The sequence below is a fragment of the Notamacropus eugenii genome, chromosome 4 (assembly GCF_028372415.1).
Source record: "Notamacropus eugenii isolate mMacEug1 chromosome 4, mMacEug1.pri_v2, whole genome shotgun sequence".
Classification (NCBI taxonomy): domain Eukaryota; kingdom Metazoa; phylum Chordata; class Mammalia; order Diprotodontia; family Macropodidae; genus Notamacropus; species Notamacropus eugenii.
In genome coordinates this window covers 339,758,050-339,770,206 of record NC_092875.1, presented here as the reverse complement: position 1 = coordinate 339,770,206, position 12,157 = coordinate 339,758,050, and the positions used below count along the sequence as shown (strand labels likewise).

The following is a 12,157-nucleotide window of genomic DNA, read 5'->3' as shown; positions in this document are numbered from 1 at the left end:
TGGAGGAGAAGCAACTATTGTTCTGGTGTTCTGGTGTGTGTGTGTGTGTGTGTGTGTGTGTGTGTGTGTGTGTGTGTGTGTGTGTGTGTGTGTGTGTGTGCGCGCGTATGTGTAAGGGCAGAGTGGGGGGGGTTGGGGAGAGGTTGACTCTGGGTGTTGCTCAGCAGAGGTTGCTTTGTGAGGATGGAGGAGAAAGAATAAAAACAATTTTTAGTCGTAACTGATGTGATCAAGGTTTCAAGCCACCATCATAAATCTGGGAAGGATTTATGTGGAACAAGAATGAGGGTGAGGATGGGGGTGGGAGGTGTTTTCTGCCTCTGGTAGGAAGTAATATGGGTACCTTGACCTTGGACTCAGGAGATGGGCTAGGGAGTATGGGCTGTGGGAGCCTTGGTAGTGAGCGGCCTCTCTATTACTATTTTGCTGTACTTGAAAGAACATGCATTTTTTTAATTAAAAAAAATTCAGCTGATTCCCTATGAAGCCCAATCATTTATTCTTCACTAGAGAGCTCTTCAGAGCTGGCTGAATCTGTTCCTAGAGCCCAAGAGTCTCAGGGTTTAGCCCACAACTCTCCTCTATCTCTTGGGAAAAGTTGTATAAGGCAGGGGCCCACTAAGTGGGGTTGGGTACTGACTTTTCTAGGACTTCATTAAACATTCCCAGTTAGAGATGTTCCTTGCCCACACAGCCTTTCTGTAGTGTCTTATATTTGCATCAGTGAAAAGTCCCCACCTTTCTCCCAAACCAGTCAGGATAGTAAATGGGAAAAAAGTAATTTCATTCCACATTTCATAGGGCCCATTAATACAGGGATCAGAATTCAGGGCAGAGGAAGAGGTCAAGGTCTTAGATAAGATGCCTATCCAGACTGGTTAACTTCATATAGAGAAAAATTCAAATCCCTGGCAGCATGCTACATTGGACAGACTCTGGAGTCAGAAGTCTTGGGTTCAAACCCCACCTTTTATTGCTGTGTACTCTTGAGCACATCACTTATTTCACTTTCCTGAATCTCAGTTGCCTCTCATTAAATGATGGGGTTGGACTAGATGGCTTCTGGGACTTCTTTCATCTCTAAATCTATGATACTAGAGATATATTATCCCAGACATAGACTTTTCCTATCTCTCTCTCCACAGATGATACCTTGAGTATCAGCCACAGAGAGGCACTAGTCATAGACTAACCTTATACCCTTGGCAATAGATAGAACATTTGCTTACAAACACTTGGCTAGCAGTCTCTTCCAGATTCTAAGGACATGGAAAGTACATGAAAGTAGCAATCTAAGAACAAATCATCATTGCATTTTTTTCTTCTGGCCTGCTAAGGATGTGAGCATATTTAGTTCCTAATCACTCAATGTGAGTGGGGCTTTTGGGTACTAGCCTGTCTTATGGGGGATGAGTAAGAGAGAAGCAGATCAAGTTGCAGACAAACCTTACTGCCATGACTATTCTAGTCCTATGCCTTCACAGGTTGGATTCAAGCCTAGATGCCAAGGACTGGCTTGGCTCCCTTTGCCAGACCTGAGGAAAACTAGGTTGGGGGAAGAAAAAACATGCAACAAAGAAGGAGGGAAGACTAGTGAGTTAGGGTACTTTCCATCCCTTCTTGGGGCAGTAGTAGTTCCTAAGTCATAAAGTTGCTAGGGTGTAAGTCATGGCTCCATGATTCCCAAATGGCTGGTTTCATACTGAAACATTCATATTGAACACTCATAGAGAGGATGGAGAGAACTGGAAGGTCTCAAATATGATATCTGAATTCCTCATTGACCTTTGACTACATGAGAAGGGAAGCTTCCCTTTCTCTTATTCCCTTGGCCAAAGAATGTATATGTCAGAGCAAGAAGGGTCAAAGAATTAAAGCTGGAAGGGACCTTAAATTAAATTAAACCTTCATTCTAGTCCCCTCATTTTCATAGACAGGAAAACTGGAGCTCAGGGAGATGATATGACTTGCCCAAGGTAACAGAACAAGTAAGCGGGAATGGGAGTTGAATGCAGGTTTTCTGAATCTAAGTCCCCAGCTCTGTCATGTGTCCTCATTCTGTTCTGTTTTCCACTTTCTCCTTCTTCCTTCCATCTCCTTTCCCTTGCTCCCTCTGTGCCTTTATGTATTTCCTCTTCCTTTTTTCCTCCTTCAATTCCACCTTCTCTTCTTCCATTAATTCTTTGCCTGACTTCTCTTCCTTTACCCTGTTTTCTTCTTTCATCTTCCTTTTCCATTCTCCTCTCCTCCCTCTCTTAATTTCTCCCTCTTCTTTTTTCTCATTTTCTTCTTCACCCTTTTGGCACATAGGTTCTCCCTTTTGCCTCAATTGTCCCATTTTGTTTATTCTCCTTTAGTCATAATCTCCTCTCCTTTCACTTAAAATATTTAACTATATATCAGATTATTTTAAAACCAACTTGTCTTTTTTTGGGGGGGTAATAACCCATCAATTCTGCTGACTTAGAACAATCTGACTAAAATACTGAATAAACAATTAAGAGATAGACATTTAGGTTTGGTTTTATCCCTTCTTTCCCCCCTCCCCCCTTTTTGGTGTATGTACTTTTTCTTAGCAAGAAACAATAGAGCTGATTAATCTGGTTTGGGGCAAGTGTCAGAGGCAGTAGATACATTGGAGAAAGGACATGAAGTTTGCAAGTTAGAAACTTTTGTGTCCAAGGGGAGAGAGAGAAAATGTATTTAGTTTGGAGCAGGATGAAGCCCAGTTTAACAAAGGAGATTATGGATAATTCTCTCCAAATGTATGGTCATAGATGGGATCTTTTTTATTAAATCAAACACCAACATGGTCTGGTACTCTAGGATCTACATTCTGGCCCTCAACCTCCTACCCAACTGTCCCCCCACCTGATTTTTCATTGTTTCTCCAGATGCTTCCTCCCTTGCAGCCAGGCCAACTTGTGTATAATTGCTTTTCTGCCTTTTTGTCTTTGATTATATATTTCCTGGTCTGGAATGTCCTTTCATGTCTCTGCTGCCTATTCAAAGTTTACACATTCTCAAGTTTTACTTCAAAGCCTTGCTCTTTCAGGAAGTCCCTTCTGATAATGATAACAACAACAAAAACCATTTATATAGCATTGTAAGGTCTGTAGGGTGCTTTAAATATTTCATCTGATTTTATGTCCCATAGGTTTATGGATCACATATAGCACATATATTATTTCTGATGACAGAAATGATAGTGATCTCTTCTTCCTCTGAATTCCTGTTGTACTTAGGTTTTATAGTTTAGAAGACATTTATCACTTGGTGGCTCCATAGATAGAATGCTAGCCTCAGGCACTTAGTAGCACTTTTGACCCTGGATAGGTCACTTAGCCTTTAGACCTTAGGGCTCTTTAGATAGGAGATTAGGATATACCCAACATACTAGCCTCTGGACTCAGCATCTAGTTTCCCTTGACTTGGATCCTGGCTTTGATGAATCTGAGGAATGGTTTGGGGTCAACTAGGATCATGGTTCCTCCACTCACAAATTTGCATCGACACCTCAGCTCCCCTCATTGACCTGTACATGCTGCTCTAGGGTTTTATTTGAATTCTTCCTAAACCTATTTCTGTTCCTAGTCTACATCTCCTTCTGGAGCAATAGCTTCTCTCAGTTTGCTCTTCTTGAAAAGGAGAACAAGCCAAGACTGAGTTCATCTTCCTAACTACTGGGTGGGAATAGTAGGGGCTCAGAGCTATTGTGGTAGTTTGGATAATAAGGCTGCATCCTTTCCCCTGCTTCGTGTAATGGACCCTGACTCTGTGTACCTTTGTTTTTATTAATCCAGAATGCAGTCCTCAACTATTTTGGTTTTACCTTAGCTCTATCTTCCTAGGTCCTTTTCCAGTTCTTTTCTATCTCCTCTGAAAGCCCTTCACAAAACCTACCTCCAAGTTTTAGGTAAACATGTTCAAGGTATGTCTGAGGGGAGGCAAATATCTTTTACTCCAATCCATTTTCTAATGCAGCCCAGCTCAGTACTAGCCACCTCCATCACAACATCTCATAAGTGATCCCCCCAAGTCATAGAACCTCAGAGCTGGAAGGAAACTTAAAGGTCCTCTAGTTCAAATCCCACATTTTACAGAAGAGGAAACTGAGGCCCAGAGAAGTGACACGATTTATCTTAGATCATATTGAGGGTTAGTGGCATATGAAGGACTTGAACTCAGGGCTCTTGATTCTTAATCCAAATCTCTTTCCAAAGGCTTTTTCTTGCTCAGGGCAGGGATCCTAGAGTCATAATCACTGTAGACTTTTCATCAGAGATGTTGGGAGTAGTTTCCCAGGCTACCTTTAGACATCCCTGGGAGGAATGAGGAGGTAAGTGGGTAGGGAACTGAGACCTAGGACTGGAGAAAAAGGGTAGAGATACAGGGGTGACCAAGCCACAAACATCCCACAGAAATCACAGATGCTACGGTAGCATGGCCGTTCATTCTTGGTAAGCCCCAAACTCTCTCCCACTTCCTGTCTCAAATCTTGGTCCTCCACAACCCCAATCTGCCATCCCCCACTCCAAACTCTTCCCCTTCTTGGCTCCCAACCTCTCTCCTCTCTCTTTCCAAAGCAATCCCCCATTCTAAAACTTTCACCATCTCCCTCCCGCCACCAACCCACCCAAACCTCCCAAGTCAAAGTAACTCTGAGCTTTCCCGTGCTAGGGGTCACATGACCTTCCTCTCCCCTAGTCCCATGCAAGAGAGATATAATGGCTAGGGACAAGCCTAGCCTATGAGGCAGAAAGGCTTGATGTGAGTGGAATTCCACAAATGTCCAACCCACTCCGGGGCCCTAGTACTCAAGTCTTTCAACGTCACATTCCTGGTGTGGTGGGAGTGAGCAGAAGTGGTGCTCAAGGGCCAGGACTTGAGCCAGTGAGGGTGGTGCCGATGGGACAAGGCCTTGCCCATGAGGGGACCTAGATAAATAAGCCTTTGGGTACAGGGGCCAACGCAGATGGCTACTACCTCCTCGGCTCTCGCTGTCCGCAGGCTTCACCTGGATGGGCCTGTTCATCTGCAAGGAAAAACACAGAAGGAGAGAAATGGTTAGCATTGAGCATCAGGTCAGTCAGTCAATCAATAAACATTTATTTACCTATCATGTGCTTGGAACTGTGCTAATGACTGAGGATACAAAAAAAGGTAGAAGTCTGTTCTTGCCATGGAGGAGCTTGCAATCTAATGGAGGAGACAACATGCAAACAGCTATGGACAAGCTACATAGGCATATATATATATATATATATACACACATATGTATATAAACTCATATACATACATATGTACACACGTGCACACACTCATATATACATATATATATGAAATGTGTATGTATTTGTGTGTATGTGTGTGTGTATGTGTGTGTGTGCGTGTGTGTGTGTATGTGTATGTGTCTGTATGCTAACTTGGAAATAATCAACAGAGGAAAGGCACTATTAATCGCTCAATTAATATTTGTTAAGCACCTACTATGAGCAAGGGTCTGTACTAAGAGCTGGGGATATATAAAGAGGCAAAAGGCCCTCCCTGTCCTCAAGGAGTCTACAATGTAATGGATTGTAATTAAGAATTAAGAAGGGTTGGGAAAGGCTTCCAGGTGGAAGGTAGGATAGCAGGGATTTGAAGGAAGCCAAGGTAGTTTGCATTAGAAAGGGAGACCCAGGAAATGTGGGCAGAGGAATAGCTGCTACTCTAAACTAGGGTCTTAGATTTCACAATGATGATGACAGTGACATTATTTTACCCCCAGAGCTACACACATTGGAGAAACAGACACTCACAGATATCAGCAATATTAATATACAATGCATATATACATTTAATGTAGATATACATACATACATATGCATAAGCACACACATACACAATAGTTTTAAATTTTTCTTTGCTCACAGCACAATATTATTCTTTGCAGGGAGGAATCCTGGCACACTGTGGCAAGAGTTAGATAGAGTCTTTATATATATAAGAATCATACAATTTGTAGCACAACTAGTGAACTCCAGGCACATTCATATGTCTTTACAGACCCTTTGAGAACCACTGATATGTTTCCACAGACACACAGAGATCCACCTGTGTGGAAAGCCACTTGTTTGCATATACATACACATATCTATGCAGACACAAACACATGTATGTTTCAAAGATATCCTTGCTCATAGGGTTGATGGCTGCAGTCTCATTATTTTAGGATCTACCTCCCCTAGGACCTCAGTGAGATTTATATTCCCCTACTTCAAAGATATCCTTGCTCATAGGGTTGATGGCTGCAGTCTCATTATTTTAGGATCTACCTCCCCTAGGACCTCAGTGAGATTTATATTCCCCTACCCATGGGCTTTACACCTCCCCCCTGCCCTGCGACAGGCTCTCCCTCCCACATTATGCTATTATCAAGAACTTAAATAACTATTTCCTTCTAAAGACAAGAGACCATTGAGCAGCCCCCAGGTATCCCATCCCTCTCTCCTTCACTTTCTAATGGCCCCTCTGACTCAGTAGTTGAATATATCTGAATAGCTTATCTGGGCAGGTATGCTCACTGATTAGAGGTTTAAGGAGTTCCAGATCACAGAATTGGTTGGTTGTTGTCCTATGTTCTCTATGAGGACCAAAATGACATCACTATGATAAAGTCAAGTTTCAATGTGTCTGATTGTGGCTGATCAGACCAATACGATTTCAGAATGTGCTACCATAGAATCACGCACAAATAGTCCATTTGAACATTTAGGGTGGATACTCTAAATTTGTGCATCCTGCATTTCCTTTGAGCTGTTTCAATTTTTCTTTGCTCATAGAGCCCATAGGTCACAGAGTTAATACCCACATGAGTCACTTATTTAAAAGAGACAAACACCATTCTCCAGCCATAGTCTGACTTTCTAACTTCAGCCACAGACTACCCACAACACCAACCACAGACTGATCATTCTAACTTTGGTGACAAATTCACCCTGAGCTTAGTCACAGATTGACTATGTGATCCAACCACAGATTGACTCCTAAACTTGACCAGAGACTGACCCCAGCAGACCCAAGCTCAAAGTGCCTATAAACTGCCTCTTGCCCCATCCTTCCATTTCACCTAGATGTGTCTGTCATTTGGAAGAGTGGGGATGATTCTGTGCAGCTCATGCCCATTGCTGGAGCCATATTTCAGAGAGTACCCTGCTGATGGTGGGTGAAGAGAAGCAGTCTGTGTAAGGCAGTCCATTAACTTTGCTGTGCGAGGTGATAAGCACCTTGGGACTAATCCTCTGGGCTGATTCCCTATGAGTGTCTACTCCTTCTTGGGAATCTGATGAAATGACTTGATCTGAATTCTGAAAAAACATGGGAAGATTTATAGGAACTGATGGAGGTAAAAAAAAAGAATGTGTATAGCCAAAGCCACTATAGTCATGTAAATAACACTGAAAGATAGCTGAGCTCTCATTAATTGTAATGACTAGCCTCAGTCCCAAAGAACACATCATGAATCTCGTCTCTACACCCTCCTACCTTGTTGGAGAAATGGGAGATGTGCGGGTCACAGTGTTACATACACATCAGATAAAGTCTTAGTACTGGTTAGTTTTACAAAACTACTTCTTTGTTACAAATATATCTGGATCACTTCAGATTCAGCAGATGTCCCAAGGTAGCATGAGTCACCATTCCCTGCCCTGCTGTCCAGAGGCAGTTCCATATGGAGTTAAGGGGGGGCTGAGACTACCCAAGTTAAGTGCTGCAGTATCCTTACTGAATATCTTTTCTATGCTATGGCTAAGTAAACATCTTTTGTTAAATTAAAAAAAAATCTATATATCTATCTATATCAGGAAATGACTAGGGAAACAAAAAGAGTTAATAAGCTTTAGAAATAAGATGCTCAGATTAGACAATCTTTAAGGTTGGATTTGGGATGAAACTGGGAACAGTTTAGTTGGGCTCTACCCTTGGAAAGTTTGTAGTTTGATTGGGAACACAAGACTCGTGAACATGAAGCCATCATATGGAGAAGAGTATAGGAGAGTGTGAGATCCTGGGTGAGAAATTCTGTTAGACAGTGAGAATTGGCAAATGTCTGTTCCCAGGATATACATACACTGATCTAGTGTATAGAGAGAACTATGACTTACCCTGGCAGGGTCTAAAAGTTGAGGGTTATTTCTAAGTCCCCTCCAGCTGAGTAAGGGAAAAAACCGAAAGGTAATTAGGAGGTAAAGTATTTCATCTCCATGCCTTGGTACTGCCAGGTACAGAGTAAGGGCTTAATAATTGCTTGTTGACTTACTACCATTAAAACCCCTTGGCATTCCAGGTCTTCCACAGCCTCAGGGGATGGGAAGCAGGGACCAGAAAACAGAGGAAAGTAGAGCTAGCAGCCTAGGCAGAAAATAGAAATAAATATTCCTTGGGTCCAGGGCATTTCTGGTATCTAGATTTTGTCATGGGATGGAAGGGAGGCTAGATCAGGGTTCTTAACATATGGTCACAGGAATTTTTAAACAAACTTTTATTTTGCTAAATGTATTTGAATACAAATGGTTTTCTTTCTAATCCTAAGTATTTTATCTTATGTCTTTAAAAACATTATTCTGAGAAGGGGTTTACCAGACTACCAAAGGGATTTATGGGCTAGAAGTACCCTTAATAAGGAATAAGAAATTTGATAAGAGTCCCAAGAGATAGTAATATGGAGGGCTGGGGATGTTGTGTAAGGTTTAAAACAGGAATAGTCTGTCTTAGGGCATAAAAGGGAGGACCTTGTCTGAGAAATGGGCTTTCAGTCAGTGTGAAGGAATAAAGTGTCCTTGTACAATGGAGGGAGATAATCAAAGAATGGTGGGTTGGGCATATAGTAGAGATTCCTATTGTGATTGTATGTGGGTGGGTGTCAGGGTCCAGGCATCCCTGGCAACTTGGTGTACTGGAAATAATGCTGAACTTGGGAGCCATGGTTCTTGAGGTCAAGTCCAAACTTGGCCACTTCTTATATGTGTGATTTTGGATAGGTTACTTACATGTTGTAGGCCAGTGTACTCATCGGAAAACCCAGGGAATTGGACTATATATAAGATCCTTTCCAATTTTAGATATTTTGTCTACTTCTACTCAAGACTTGTGGTAGGGATTTGAAAACAAAGCATAGACTGAACCCAGAGAATGAGAATTTTGGAGGAGTTTGGACTGGAAGATTTGGGGAATAGGATTATCATCTTTGGGCTGCATACATTTTGATAGACCCAAGTCCTTGATGAGGTGATTCTAGGGAGATGTTATGGGGATGGAGGCTCAGAAGCCTGGATGTTATAGGAATATTAGGATTCAAGCATAAAATTAGCAAGGTTAGGTTGAATGATCATTTTATACCTTTTAAACTAGCAGAGATGCCAAAAGATGGAAAATACTATTGGAGGGGTTGAGGGAAGACAGGTGTACTAATTCACTTTTGGTAGAGCTGTGAATTGGTTTGACAACTGGAAAACAATGGGGAATTATTCAAGAAAAGTTACAAAATTGTCCATATCCATTGACCCAGATATTTGTTTATACTCTGACTTAGAGATCTTGCTGCTGGAACTATATCCCAAGTCAGTTATTGATAGCAAGAAAACATTCTTATGTACAAAAGTGTCCACAGCAGCATAATTTTTGATAACAAGAAATTGGAAACAAAAAATATGTCCATTGATTGGAAGAATGACTGAACAAATTGTGGTATATGGATATAATGGAATACTAACACTCCATAAAGAATGATGAATAAAAAGAATTAGGGGAAAAATGGGAAGATTTGTATGAAGTGATGCAAAGTGGAGAAAGCAGAACTGAAAGAATAATATACACAATGATTTCTGCAATGTAAATTAGGTCATTATGGAGACACAGCAAACTGGTTAATGACAAGAGTCAATGTTAGTACCATACTGCCAAAGTTAAAGGCTGCCTCCATCCATCCTTTCTGTTAGCAAAAGATAAACTGACTTTGCAAAGGGGTTTGTTTGGGCAGTATCTGTTATCTCAAAACAAAATGTAAATACTTTTTTTTAATTAACAGAAGAACAAACAAAAAGTCCAAAAAATTAGCAAGGTCAAAACCTAAATCATTTAGTTGTATCCTGGGTAGATGTTTTCATTGGCACTCTGGCTGTGCTTATACCTAATAAATATAGGTAGATATTATTACTCTACTTTCCCCATAATAAACCTATCCCAAGGCTTACCTTAGCTATAGTGGTATGTGGTGTAGGGAAGCAGGGCTTGGGCAGGGGGTGAGCAGGGGTAGGGGCAGATTGACTTGGGAGGAGAGGTAAATGCTTGAAGGTCAAAACATTCAATATGTTGCTGGACGTTTGAGGTATGGGAAACAATTTCACAAGAGTAGGGCTTAGCTCACAAGAAGTCAAATCATCCAGTCAAAGGACATTGAGTTTAGTACTGGCTAAGGCAATAGGCACAACCCAGAGCAAGTTCCTGTTTTTAATGGGTCTAAATACGATTGATCTTTGTATTTAGCAGTGCCCAGAGCAAGCCAATTGATCAATCACCCAGTATTTAATAAGTGCCTACTATGTGCCACAAACTGTGCTAAACACTGGGGAATATAAATATTAAAAAAAGTAATTGCTATCAAGACGTTTGCATTCTCTTGAAGGAGATAAGTATCCATATATAAGTATATATAGGATTCACATAAAAGGAATAAATATAGAATAAATGCAAGGTAGTTGAATGAGATGGTGCCAGGAATCTGAGAGATCAAGAAAGGATGTATGCTGAGGGAAGTGTCTGAGCTTTGTCTTGAAGGAAGAGAAAGATTCTGTGAGATCTCTTACTTTCTGCCTGTGTGATACTCCATCCCTGTGGCCTTTTCCTTTGATTAGCCAGCATCTCCCAGAGATGCCATTTTAAGGAAAGAGCCTAAGCCACCTATCAGGTGGAGGTGAGGGGAGAATAATAAAGACAGAGTGAGGCAGAGCCATTAAGGTACACATGGACAAAGTCCAGAGTAAACCTAGGTACTAGTCAGGTCAAGAGGTGAAAGTCTCTTAATGGAGAATCTGACATACGCATAGAAGAGGGTGTATGTTTAAGCTACTGAGTGAGACAGAAAAATGGGATGGGGAGAAGGGGAGTCTGAGACAGAATCCACGACAGGATCTGGATTGGTTGTGAGCTGCTCCTTGGAAAGATTTTGCTAAAGACAGATATTAATCTCAAATGAAAATATATTAAATAATAGATACCTTGCACTATCTGGTAGTTTGTTAGGAAAGGAAAAAAGAAAAAAAAACCTCTTCAAGTAGAGTTTCATTATTTGATTATAATGTTCCTTCTTTCTACCTGGGGTCTTTCCTTCATCCATCCCCAAATCAAAGCCCTCCAGACCCAACTTCTCTGGGAAATCTTTCTTTTTTTAAATTACTCTTAAAGAGAAATCATGGTCATTTCCCAATAATTGCTTTTGCCTTGTTCCTACCTCCTGTACCTTCTCATGTATATTTAAGTAAAACAAAACTAGGCATCTCATTCTAAAAGCATGTCACAATGAACAGAGCTCTGAACTTGAGAACGAGGAGATCTGGGTGTGAGTACAATCTTAAACTAATGGTGTGATCCTGAGTTTGTCATTGTACTCTCAGAGACTTCTTTTTCTCATCTGTGAAACAGAGATAACATGATCTATCTAGATTACAGGGTTGTCATGAGCAAAGGGCTTTGCAAACTGTCAAAGGTTATATAAATTTGAGCTGTTACTTCATCAAACATTTTTTCTGTCCTATAATATTTTTTGCTTGAACCACATACTCTAGCCTTTGGTCATATGTTGACTTACATTGGCATCTAATTACTTAATGTATAATATATGTGTATGCACACACATATATGTTCTATATACAATAGTATATAACATATGTGTAGTATGCACATGTACATGTGTGTGTATTTATGGATAAGTATTCCTGTTTTCCCCAAAGTGATTGGGAACCATTGAAGACAGGAAATACATATTCTCATTTTGAAACAATCTCCGGAAAAAAAATAGACAGAGACACATTGAAAAAGAATCGTCTCCCTCCCTCTGTGTCTCTATCTTGTTTTCTCTGTGTCTCTGTGCTGTCCCACGCTGAGAAAGGAGTGAAAC

General features: G+C 40.9%; 1 long non-coding RNA gene across 1 annotated transcript in view; it reads right to left on the bottom strand.

Moving 5' to 3' along the window:
• The window catches only part of LOC140498027 (uncharacterized), a 365,436-nt gene that overhangs the window by 41,950 nt on the left and 311,329 nt on the right, over positions 1-12,157 (bottom strand). The window contains exon 3 of the long non-coding RNA XR_011964986.1: positions 4,987-5,035. This is a non-coding gene — a long non-coding RNA (uncharacterized lncRNA). The remainder of the gene's footprint in view (positions 1-4,986; positions 5,036-12,157) is intronic.